The sequence below is a fragment of the Hippichthys cyanospilos genome, chromosome 11 (assembly GCF_059441005.1).
Source record: "Hippichthys cyanospilos isolate Australia breed blue-spotted pipefish chromosome 11, RoL_Hcya_1.0, whole genome shotgun sequence".
Taxonomy (NCBI): Eukaryota; Metazoa; Chordata; class Actinopteri; order Syngnathiformes; family Syngnathidae; genus Hippichthys; species Hippichthys cyanospilos.
The window spans coordinates 10,938,046-10,951,480 of NC_142379.1; the positions used below are offsets into that span (position 1 = coordinate 10,938,046).

Sequence of the window (13,435 nt, forward strand, 5' to 3'; positions counted from 1 at the left end):
TTTATCCTCCCTGTTGTCTTTTCAGTACCTATACCCCCACTTCATTTACCTTCACATCACTTTTTACCATCACCTCAGCTCACCGAGCCATGAATTCCTCTTTTGTCCCTTGGTACAGCATTTAAAAGGAAAGTCAAGCCAAAAATATTCTTTACATTCATGTTGAATGGGGCCTCACTAGTCTAAACACGGTATCTGATTAATAATGTTTGTGAATGATAAATTAAGTCACAAAATTGTTTTTATTCATCTTAAAGGGTGGTGCTGAATTTTGATTCCTGGTCAACCACGCAGAAGAAACACAAATTTAGAAAGACTGATAAAAAACGGTGTCCCTAGTTTTGGCCCCTCCTGTCACTGGAGCTGCGGCACAGTTGCACGGCAACTCGCCTCCCCTGGCTGCTTCTTCATTTTTTTTTTTTTTTTTCACAGCAAAGTGTAAAAAAAAAAAAATCATGAAATCAACCCTTATTTGTTTTTCAATTTTTTAATTAGATTTTTTTGTTTTTGTTAGGAATTAGGAATCAGAATTGACTCCTTAGTTAACGATACCAAGTGTGGATATTGGGATGATACCTGGCTTAATTTCAAGGTATTCTCACTCGTATTAGCCACATTGTTGGAGCAGTTTTATGATCACAAACTGGAAAGTAGACAAATGAAAATTGCCATTACTTCATGAACATTTAAAAAAATGTGATTGAACATCCTTAACAATCCAATGCAAAAGAAAGGAATGATGCCATTCATTGTAAAGCAGATGAATCATTGCAGCCCTCATACTATGGAAAGTACAAATCATGAACTATAGATATACAGTATTTTAGACAACATGTTCCACGCATTTTTTTAAACCCATAAAATATGGTTGTAGCGTTTCAAGGTCAGCGCACCACACATACAGTAGAATAGTCATAAAAGATATATGACATCGGGTTTGGTTATTATCTGTTGCCCTTCAGAATGCCCTCCTTTATATCAAATGACTTCTAATGTGTGCCCCCTCCTCCTGAAAAATACAAAATAGCTCTCTTCCTTTTCTTTCGAATTCTCTTAGTTTTGTTTGGCTTGAATCCTTCACCTACATAGCTCCCTTCCACAACCTTGACCAAAGCAAAACCCCAGCAGTGATTAAGCAGAGTAATCCTGTTTCTGTGACAAAATATGGACGCCGTAGATCACACGTCCTCGTCAAATGAATCACTGGAAATTGTTGTAGCATTAGCGGAGGCTTAGCTGAAGGGTTGTGCATGTTGTGCCAGCTAAATGCCAAGATTATGTCTTTTGAATCTTTTGCTGCAGACCTTTCCATACCTCATTAATCAGGAAAATGAATTTGTTTGGTGGTTCAATTAGGAGATAAAGGGCTACAACTTGTACGTATACTATTGGTTTTGTACCCCAGAATAAATGGCAGGGTGGCATGGTGAAGAGTGGCTAGCACGTCCGCATTATAGTCCCGAGTCCCGAGTTCAATTCCAGCTCACTGCGGCCATCTTGTGTGTGAGTTAGCATATTCTCCCCGTGCCCGCAGAGGTTATTTCAGGCACGCTGGCGTCTTCCCACATTCCAAAAATTTGAAGTGTTTGATGTATTAGAAATGTTCAATATTTCATCATGTTAATAGGACTGGGCAATAAATGAAAAAAATCCATTAATTTGCTTAGTTAATCCTAAATTCAATTGAGATTTTGCAAAAGTGACAGAAGGCTGGATGTGTGGTTTCTAAGACATGTTTACATGTTTACAATAGACACTAACTACTTAAAGAGAGTCCACTTATTTAACATTGTTTTTAGTTGTAAATATGTAATATTTTGTCTATAATTGATGCTGTTATTACTAGCCATTTTAGAAACCCCTTTAGTCTGAAAAAATAAATGAATAAACAAATAAATAAATAACAGTGACTGTTTGGAATCTTAAAAATGAAACATTACATCTTTGGCACTGAATGAGTTAATTTGATGAATGAATTATTTTTTGCATACAATGAAAACTTTTAAAACACATTATTTTTACATTTTTACAAATGACATGTGCTGAAGGCTCACATTATCCCAAACAATCAAGGTTCAAGGTTCAAAAGTTGAGCCCCGGTTGGCCATTACCTGAGCCTTGAGCACAAGCGATGTCATTTTTAATCGACAGCAACTAGAAAAGGATTTTTTTAAAGGTATTATTTGTAGACGATAAATAATCAATCTAAATATTAAGTTTATGTTAAAACTGATTTTGATTCAGCTTCTGTCATTTTTGTTAAAATATTTTTCATCTTTTTAAAGAAATCAAGTCTTTCAATAATTGATAGCTAGGTTTATTTTTCCATTAAAATCGTAATCATCCGGAAGGATTGAAGAAAATTGAGATTTTATTTTTTTGCCACATCGCTCAGACCTACGTGTTAATAGACTATTGAATCCCATCTACACACATCACGTAATTCCCTGTCAATTTCACCCTTCCAATGACCCGTCTCTTTTTCTCTATGTGATCCCTCTTCCATCCAAACTGACTTTAGCACTTATTATTCTTTGTATGTTGTTCAAGTAAGGATTGGAGTGACCAGAGGGTCACTGCCACGTGCTATTTGACTGACTGCAGCAGGCAGACTGCCAGCATGTCAAATCCAAGGCAAGGAGAAGATGTACAAATAGACTGATGGCGATGTGACCAGACAGTAGATAGTTTCGCAATGGTTTTCAAAAGTAGTGATGATGGGCGTTTTGAACCGTTTGGTACACAGAGCGTGGGGGGATTGGATGCGTGGATGGCCGGGCGGGTGGACGATGGATGGATGGATGGATGAATGGATGGATGGATTCTGGTGGGATGGTTATTATCATCGCCCCACCGTACTGTAAACTTGATGAAGTCCCTCAACAAATAACAAATTCAAAGTATTTTGAGTATGGATTTTTCCCATCACCCTCTGTTACTGCATGATCTCAAGCAGGAAATGTTGCCATTGTGCAAACAGGGGCCTACAACAAACATTTGTCTTGTACAAATATACCTCTTAATAAACCTTCACCCTTCACAAATCCGCTTGTCCTCTTTGATTGAGAGGCAAAAAAAAGAGAGATTCAAATTTGTCTCGTCTCAGCAGAACGTTTTGAATGTTTTATTGACACTTATAATCAATAAGATTATATTGTTAAGCAGCATTTTGATAAGTGACAGAATTTAAATTCTGGTGAGCTTTTGGTAATTTAGCTTCGTTTAGAACACATTCCTGCATTGTAAATTCCCAGAATGGATATGCAATACTTCATCAATACTAGCTTGACATTATGCCAATAAACCGAAAAATGACCGTAAGATATTCGAATCAACCCAAACAAAGCACATGCAGTAAATCAAATAGCATTAATCATGGTCCAAATTGGGTACATTACCATTAAAAACATAAAACTATTGCCAATAGAGATAATTTGTTAATTCTGTCATGGTATCAGCAAACTTTATTTCATGATTGCTAAGGAGGTGACAGGAACAGTTTTTCTTTTCAATTTAAGATCAAATTCATCAGACAGGAATGGCACAGCACTGTTTTAAGTCTATTACATTTCTATCTATCTATCTATCTATCTATCTATCTATCTATCTATCTATCTATCTATCTATCTATCTATCTATCTATCTATCTATCTATCTATCTATCTATCTATCTATCTATCTATCTATCTATCTATCTATCTATCTATCTATCTATCTATCTATCTATCTATTGTATAGTATATATATTATAATGTATAGTATAGAACTATACGTAACTAGTTTGTGCCCTTAAGTTAAGTGTCCGTATAACAATCTTGTACAGCATTATCTCAAACTACATTGCAAGTTAGATCCTGAAAAAAGGTTATATCCTGAAATTCCTGAAAACGTCAGATGGGTTTTGGAGCAGTATTAAAGTGCTGCTAAAGCTTTATTTGCAGCCTCAAACACTAACCTCCATTATCCTGCACCCTGCAGGTACAAGCCATTTCTCCTACCGACTGTGCGAAGTCACAGAGGTAAACTAAATCTGTGATCGTTTTCCAGTCTGGCCGCTTTGATTGATGACTGGAATGGATGCTTAATATGATGGCTGCGCACCATAGAAATCTTCAAGAGTTGTGAACGGACACATGGTCCCGAGCGCTCTGTATGCTTTTCATTTTTCATTAGGCTGAGTGATTGGTGGTGAAGTGAGTAGTTCGCTTTAATGCCACAATTTAAATGATTCACGTGACATGTGATATAAAGACAGATAATAATACTGATGTAGAGTCTCAATTTTTAAACACAACGTATAAAGGGATGGCCACATATTTTATCTCAACATTTCATTAACTTTGGGTGGGGTAAATCAAACAAAACAAGGATTTTTTTTGGTTTTTTTTGCATTTTTTGGCTTTCTTCAAATGATCAGTTTACTTATATTCTGTAAACTACTGCAATTTGTTTGTTTGCGTCTTCCAATAATTTCCAATTCCATCACTTTCAAAACCTTATATTATGCTTGCAACACTCTCCCAGATTTTCCACGGTGAAAACGGAAAACCATCACAGCTACCCAAAGGGCGAAACACTTTTAAATATCTCAACCACGTTTACACCAAATGCCAATAGCACACACAATCTGTTAGTGAGTCACGCAATTTAGCACCTGTTTTTGGAGATCTTCCTAAATCAGGCTCTTAGATGTTTTTTTTTTGTTTTTTTTAACTCGTATTTTGCTTGACAGTCATCAGAGTTCATGTCCTGAAAAATGATTTCACAATTGATCTTTGTGCTTCACGGTCTTTCACCAATCACATCCTTGACAGGTACACATAGGAATTTGATTAAAATTACCTGACCCACCCAGGATAAAATTGACAATAAGTTTTTTTAAGAATTATATTTAGATGCTATTGAAGTTGAGACGCTAATCAGTAAAAAACCCAATTTGAATACAAAGTTAAATAGAGTGCACTTTATCTATAGCATGTATTACCAGAAAGACTTTTTGGAATGACAGTCAAAGCAGATTCTTTCACCTTCAGGACTGTACACTGGCCAATGGCAGCACCCAGAAAGGTTTTTGACTTTTCCTAAATTTTTTACTCCATCTGTGTCGCCCATGTTTTGCTAGTTTTGCTAGCTAGCTAATGCTTATCCAGCAATCTAGCACAGCATAAGAGGCCTACAGCGAATCAACAACAAAGGCGTTGATATAAAGCCGAGATGGCTTTCATTGACTTAACCGTTTAATGTGATGCTCATTATCTAGTTAAAACCTGCACAAACACTTTCTCTCACCAACATACCATGAAGCATTTGAGCCCAACGTTCCATGCTCTACTAATTACAGAACATTGTGGTTTATTTTGTAGGCTAGGTCAATTTTATTTTATTTTGTTTCTGTTGGACCACAATTGAAAGTAACGTTTCGGTATACATTTTATGTATGACTTCTGTCAGTTTTTATTGTTTCAGTGGCTAATGTATGCTCTTTTACTGGACAATACTAGCAGTAGTCAGTGTGTTCCTTTCATTCCTTTTCATCATTACAGTTTCAGCAGCAAAGTAATTAAATGCAGTACATGTGCCAAGATGGGCATCCTTTAGTGAATTATATAAGATACATGACCCACATGTATTAAACCTATTGAAATAATTAATCCACACTTCACTTCCTCTTGATCCCTTAAACAGCAAAGACCATCAGCATTTATAATGCAAGAGTTAACTGATTTTATGGAACTGTGTGCGTTTTTCTTTTCATGACAGATTTTGGCCCAATAAAAATCATATTTCAGTTATCCAAACTCCAGTAAATGTTTCAGAATTTTTTTTTTTTTTTTTATTCTTTACTAATAATAGCCAGTTGCCCCATTTGCCACCGTGTATTTAGTTCATCATCTTGGCACAAAACTCAGCTTGTAGTAAACACGATGAATGGTGGAGTCGGCTGTAGCATCGTGGACGAAAGGGCCCCTGAGCTGTCTTATATTAATGGTTGCAATTTTGACATGCAACTCACGACAAGTGTCTGGCCTAAAAGCGCAGTGTCCCTGATAGCAGAGCAAAGGAAACAACCCAAATGCACATAGATATACCCGTAATTGTAGCATCACAAGAAAGTCAGGCTCGTACCTCATTAGAGGAGCACTGAGAAGTCTGGGTCTTTTTAGGACTTGAAGTTGAAAGCAAAAGAAAATGACCTGTAAGATAATAGCAGCCTGTGTAAAATATGTTTTAGTACAGCAAATCTATGCACCGTGTGATCTGGGCCGGTAGTTCAACTATTTCACATATATTTTTGGAACAGTTGACTTGATTTTGAACAGGCTCGTTTAGTTTGGGTGTAATTCCACTGTCAACCACAAAATGGCAACACATTATCTAGTTTGAGTCCACAAAAGACCAAAACAAAAAAACAAACAAACACATAAAAAATCAGGAGTACTCTATATTAGCACAACCTAGTTAAATGGGTTTTAATCAGTAGTTCAAACTATTATCTAATCTGACATACAGTATTTGATAATCTGTCTTCAATATTTACATACATTTTGTTGACTGCATTTGTAGGAGTGTACAATCGATTTGAAAGTACTCCCTCGACTGCAATATAACGACGATTTAGCATCTTCCTCAACATGTGCATCTGCATTAATCCATTAATTGAAGGATTTTATAGACAATAAACAGTAACTGTAAAGTGTGCATTCCTTCAATACTGTATATTTGATTATAAAACTGTTTACCTGGCAGAAGTGCATGTAGTGGACTTACTTTACTATACAGGCCATGTCTATAAAACATAGAGACATTTATTTCACCAGGAGTCATTTGCTTAAAGACCTTTACTCTTTGACATTCAGCGTTTTCACGAACAGCCAGTGTGTGTTTAGAATAATATTAGTCAACAATATTCATAATTCAGAACCGATTCGAAATGTCAACTATTGTGACGCACTGAATGTTGTCGTATTATAAGTTGTAATAACTTGTTCAGGGGGCTTGAGGATAAGAGAGTTGCAGTTCTTGGTGATGTACAACTGGATTTATTTTCAGGATGGTGGGCCTGGCAAAACTGCAGTGAACCAAGGGAGTGATCCCATTTCTTGCTCAGGTAAAAAAAATCACAAAGCAGAGCTGTTACATTCAAAATATTTTGATAAGTTCACTTTGCACAGTAGATGACTAAATTTACCCATCAATAATTTCAAATGTTACTTGGAAATGCGCTCTTACTGTCTCTAAAAATGTATTAACACGACAGCTGGAACGCTTCATTTCCATTATTGTCAAAAAAAAGTGTACTAAAGTTTACTTTTTTATATCAGTGGCGTTGGAACACATCTTGCATACATACCACCTCATATTGTGATATCGATTTCTACGCAGTTGCTCTGATCAGTTATTTGTCACTGTTTTAATTTTGATGTATCTATCACCTTAGTCAGTAGCTATGCAGTTGCTACGGTCCATTAATTTGCTTTATTATATGAAATTTATGCCTGACTGTATTTAAGGTCTAGGTTTTCTGGGACACAGCGTCAAAATGTCAAGTCATGCCTCTTCCTAGTTTCTTTCTGAGTCTAATTTCCAAGTCTAGTTTCTGAGTCTGTTTCTTGAGGCAAATTCAAGCTCCATAAACGTTAGTTCTATAAAGTTTTATAAGAAGTTCTTATATAGACTTTATGCTTTTCATGACTTGTCTATTTCTGATTCCAAACTCTGCCCCCCTTGTGACACATCAGCAGGCAAGCGATATCTCCAGTATGTAGAAAAGAATGATTAACAAAGCTAATACAAACATAAATCACTGCCCTAGCTGCTTAACCAATGCAGCTGTTAAACCAGAGTGACAAGCTGTTACAATTTAGTGGGACATTGATTTTAAAATGAAGTTTGTTTCCCTCCAGTGCTTTCCTTCAAGCGAGAAGCGTCGATGCCTGAATCTGCGAAAATGATTTTCAGGCTTCTCTGCTTATTATTGGTGTGCTTCTCCTTCCCTGCCCGTAGCGTTCCAAATCTTGAAGTATAAATTAAACTATCAGCCCGTTGAGTGTCAGCCATCACGTGAGGGCTCTATGAAACACACAGGTCAGCAGAACAGGCTTGCGGTTTACTCTTGATTTCAGACGACAAGTTGCTATTTTTTCTCACGCTTTGAACTCAATGGCTTATAGTTCAGTATAGCTTATCTGATTTTTTTTTTTTTTTTTATTAGCCAAAGGGAGGCAGTCACTTTGTAAACAAATGGAGACAGAAGAAGATGTTTGAACTGCTATTTTAATCACCATCGGGGGCACTCTCCACTAGTAAACACAACAGGTGTGTTACTATTGGATTGGTGCAGTATTCTAACAATCTGAGTAGGCTGGTGTTATGTTGAATCTATGTTGCTTCTGTTCTTATCTCTAAACTTGTAGGCATGATCAATATGTGTTGGTGTGTTGGTGTTGATTTTATTTCTAAACATGCAGACATTATCAGTCTGTGTTGAAGGCACGATGTTGCTTTAACCCAGTGCTTCTCAATTATATTTTGCAAAGCCCCCCCCCCCCCCCCCCCCCCCCCACTTTCTGCACCGATGATAAAGTCATTGATAAAAATTGTAGAAATATAACTTAACTATATCGTTTTAATATTAACTAAAGAAAAAAAGCATTATAAATCTTTTTTTTTCTTTTTATAGCGTTTATACAGGTTACAGCACGGGTGGACTATTCCGGCCCTTGAGGGCCGGTGTCCTGCATGTTTTCCAGTTTTCTCTTACCAACACACCTGATTTAAACCATTAGCTCATCAACAAGCTCTGCTGAAGCTTGAAAATAATCCTATTCATTCGAATCAGGTGTTTTTGAGAGAGCAAACTGGAAAACATGCAGGACACTGGCCTGACTCTAGGACTGGAATTGCCCACTCCTGGGTTACAGGTTAGTCTAAAATGGAACAAAATATGTTTATCTATCAAATTTGTTCAGGTATTACTACAACTGTATCCCTTTTAACATAAAAAAGGGGGAAGGGATCAGCCCTACCGTTTGAGAAAGGCAGCTGTAATCCAGCATTTTGGGGAAAAAAAGTTTAAAATAAAAACAAAATTTAAAACAAAATTTGCATGTACCATATTTCTGGATAAATAGTGTAGCTGATGTTACAAACTGTGGCTATTCGTCTGGTGTGGTCTATACATGACAAAAATAAGATTGTGAGGTGATGGTGAGGCTGTATCCATATTACACTTATCTTACATATTACACTTGGTTTATATCACAGGTTTCACTATTACTAATAATACTGAAGTCTGTGGTTTATATATTTACTACTGCTTTATTATTGTGAGAACTCATTAACTAGATCAGTGCCTTCATGTAGAAGAAAATAACATCATTTAACCTATAAAAATAACATAACAGATTCTTTGAGCAAATTTGTCATTTCAGGAGTGTGTAACAAACTGGTAGCGCTTTGTATCACTCAAAGAAGTAGCTCTCAGTTTCAAATGGGTTGGCGATCCATGGGTTGGGGTCAAACACAGAGGTTTGACTTCTGCGCTCATTTCAGTAACCAACTACTATTGGAGGATAGCGGTGGTCGAGGCAGACACTTGAGTGGCGATGGATCGGATGAGCGTGTGTTGCGCATCCATTCATCTTTGATTCAAGCTTGCCCTTTTCGCTCTTCCTTTCTGCCCTCATCTTCCGCTTCATGAAATAACACTGATTTCGGCCTCTCCACAGGCCACTTGTGAGGCTATCCTGCCCGCTCGTACGGCCCCTTTATGCTCAGAGCGTTGTACCAATCAGACACAATTGTTAACTTGGCTGGAAAAGTTCCATTTGCTTAGAGAGCAATAGAATAGAATAAGCATTTGATAGTCTCAAAACAGCAATATCGATCCATATGAGGAATGAGGAAATTACAACGGATTTTAAGTTATCAACAGGGAACGTTCTGTTTGTTTGTTTGTTGTAATAATTTCTACGATAAATTGGCGACATTGCCTGTCGATATTATTGACCGGCTTCATAGGATGATGTGATCTCACGAATCGTCAGAAATGGTCGGGACAAACTTGAGTTTACTTTTTCAGTTGGACGTTTTTAAATTCATCCTTGCAGTCCATGTTTTTATCCCGGTCAGTGTCTCGGTTCCTTTGTTCGTTCACATTCGTAGTGTCTAACAACAGATACTCCCAAGAAATTCTTTTCAAATTCTTGACCACCATTGTGAAGCCGTTAGAGGGGGGAAAAAAAAGAATGCAAGTAACAAAAGCATGTACCCTCCTTGCTTTTGTGTTTACACCCTGGCCCGCAAATGTTTGTTAGCTCCACAATGTGGTTGTCGGGTCGATTGGTGCGATTTGGCCATGTCATGTGAATGCTATCTATTGTGTAAGTGTTTTGGAGGTGATTTTTTTTCTTTTCAGTTTTGTTCTCAAAAAAGCAAAATGCACACAGTAAATACTCAGCAAGTCTGCACCCAAGGTACTTGCATGTTCCTGCTATGCATGAGGGCTTTTTGGATTATGTGTGATTTTAGAGGTGTATCTCATGAAGAAAATATAGTTCAGTTGCCAGCCGGAGGCCTAACATAAACACCTCTGCTGCTTTTCAAACAGGTAATCACAAAAAAATGGATTTGGAGGCAATTTTCAATATGAGCCATTACCTCTTAGGCTTCAACTTATTCTGACTCTGCTTGATTGCACATTGTGGTGAAAGAAGAGACTGGACAAAATATATGGATGGGAGGGCAGAGCGGGCTTGTGCTGCTACAATAGCTATCGATTAACAGTTTGTTACTGCCTCAGGTTTTCCCCGACTGCTCGTGCTTTGAGCTGACAAAAGCAGACAAAATAGGAGGATGCTCCTGATGACCTGATCTCATTGGCATTCTTGAAATTGTCTCTTTCATCAGTAACGGGGTGTGGTTTGTTTTTAATTTGCCCTGATTTTTTTAATTGTTAGTTTTAATTCCATTTTAGAACAAATTTGCAAGGCTTTTTTTGAATTATTTGCTTTAGTGCATTTTTTAAAATTAGATTGGGATTTTTTTTTCACACAGTCACCTGAGTATGGCTTCAGTTTTGATATAAATTAACAAAATGGCTGAATCACCTATAGTTTGCAGTTCTTAATGTGCTTACTGCTAATACTGTTATAGTCCAGTACATGCCGAATCGGGTCAGTGGATGAAATTGAACAATGACAGATGTTTTCTAGACTTTAAACCAGTGCTTCTCTGTTATATTTTTGCAAAGGCCCTCTAGGAAAGAGAAAACTTTTCGTGCCCCCCCTCGCCTCACACACACACGCACTATAAAGATTATTATCTATAAAAATTGTATAAGTATGACTTAACCTGTAGCTTTTTAACATCAACAAAAAAAGTATAATGAATCAACTGTTAACAACTGTTAATTATGTTTTACAGCGTTTATACAGAGTTACAGCTTAGTCTAAAACAGAAAAAAAAAAAAAAAAACGAGAACATCAAAGTGCCTGAAATGGGAAAAAAAAAGATGAACATTCTTACGTAACTAAGACTTTTCACTGGGGACATCTCTTCTGGTATACCCCCCACAGCTGCCTGCCCCACTATTTGAGAACACTGCTTTAAACTAACCAACCTTTTCCTCAGTGTTTCTTCTCCTCTCTCAACATTTCAAATGGTCCAATAATCCACTCTCTGGGAACTCAAACGTGAATTCAAACATTGTACTTAACACATGCACATATTGTGTGCAAGCCGCACACTTCTTATACATAGATAACACACAACATTCATTGCCATCCACACATTGCTCGATGCCACTTCGGAGACCCCCTCCTCAACCGTACATGAATAAAATCAAATATACGACCGCTATTCTACTTTTGACTAGCATTTGGATCAGACTGTCAGACGTAATAACCCATTTGCAAGTGAATTACTCTGCGTTTGATTGGCAGTTGTGATATTTGAATTGTGTACGGTGTCGGTGTGAAAGGCAAGTCGAGCAGCTGTCAGACTATCCGATCCTGTCACTCACATCCTTTTCATCCTGCCGTGTTGAGACAGTGCAGACAACCTCGTCACTTGATTGCTAAGTCTGACCTCTTATTGTGTTGTTCCTGCCAGGCTTTTTAGGGAAACACTTTGTAGAGTTGTGTGTGAGAGTGTGTTTGTGTGTGTGTGTGTTGCTGCACAAACCAGAGAATGCAATTTCAGGTGAAGTTATGGCTGAAAGGCTCAATTAAAAACAAACAAACGAAAAAAAAAACATTGATGCAGGTGAAATGCTGTGGAATCATTAGGAATGTATAGATGGTATATTATATATACTTGCTAATAATGTCTTTAATGAAAGCCCGCTAGGTGCTAAATTAGGGTTTTTAAGCACACAAATAGCATCAGCCATTTGGTCACTAGGTGGTGCACCAACACAAGCAAAAGAGTCATATATCGAACATATCTTTTCCTCTTCTCAGTATTTAAGCATTACTTTTTTGTCGCTCTTTTTTTTTCATTATAAATGATCCCAAACCTGTGATGTCCATTGTTTTTAGGGGAGTTTCCCTTTGCTTTAATTGCAACACTGTGCACACCTGCCAGAAAGGTTCATGTGGGAAAGTGTGGCACAAACATGGTCCTGGTGGAGCTTTGAGGTGGACTTTTTCAGTGGACCTATTTTTAAAGTCGAATTACCGGACTTAGTTCACTTCCCCGAAGCTCTAGTCAATATTTGTGGAAACTAGAGGTGAATATGTATTTATTGATTTTTTTATTGATTTTTTTTTGTGGATTAGAATAAATGAAATTGCTTAAATTCTCTGAACATGGTGAACTTGGAATAGTTTCCAACGGTCAAGTATTGTTGAAAGGGAAGCAAGTCAGGATTATTTGTATAGCCCTGAATCGCCGCAGTCCCAAAGGGCTTCACGTGTGAAAAGTAAGTCATACAAAGAATCATATAGAAACAACAGCATGCCCTGAACAAACCTCCCAGAAGGGGGAGGCAAAATTCAAAAACCCCATCTGGGTAAAATAAGAAACCTTCAGAAGGGACCACAGGTGGGAGGAGCCCCGTGAACAGGTTGCACTAAATTCCATGTGCTAAAAATAAAACATTGCACCATATTAGGCAAAAGGTGTCCATTGCAAAAATGCCTTGACAGCAGGCGGGGCAAAGAAGAAAATGACTAACTTAGAATGTTGTAACTGAATTTTTTGGCAGCTTAAATTTGGTAATATTTGGTATGTGGAAAATTTTGGCCTGTTGAAATTTGTTTCCAAGGTTAAGAATGATCTGAATGTTTTGAACTTCAAATTAGAGCGATGTGTAATGTTGGGATGGTAAATAGCTAATGATGGAATTTGGGATTCATTGGAAATAATTGGAGAAATTGTGAAAGAAAATAATCCGGACTTTTGGTGCAGCAAATTCGAAATATGAGCGCACCTC

The 13,435-nt window shown here is 37.3% G+C and overlaps 1 protein-coding gene across 2 annotated transcripts in view; it reads left to right on the forward strand.

The window, feature by feature from the left end:
- Nucleotides 1–13,435, forward strand: part of grik4 (glutamate receptor, ionotropic, kainate 4) — a 296,763-nt gene that overhangs the window by 98,437 nt on the left and 184,891 nt on the right. Inside the window, exon 3 of one of the 2 annotated variants that reach the window (XM_088427398.1) lies at nucleotides 7,051–7,108. The exons of the other annotated variant lie outside the window; for it this stretch is intronic. The gene's annotated coding sequence lies outside the window, so the exon portion shown is untranslated. The remainder of the gene's footprint in view (nucleotides 1–7,050; nucleotides 7,109–13,435) is intronic. 2 annotated transcript variants of the gene reach the window in all.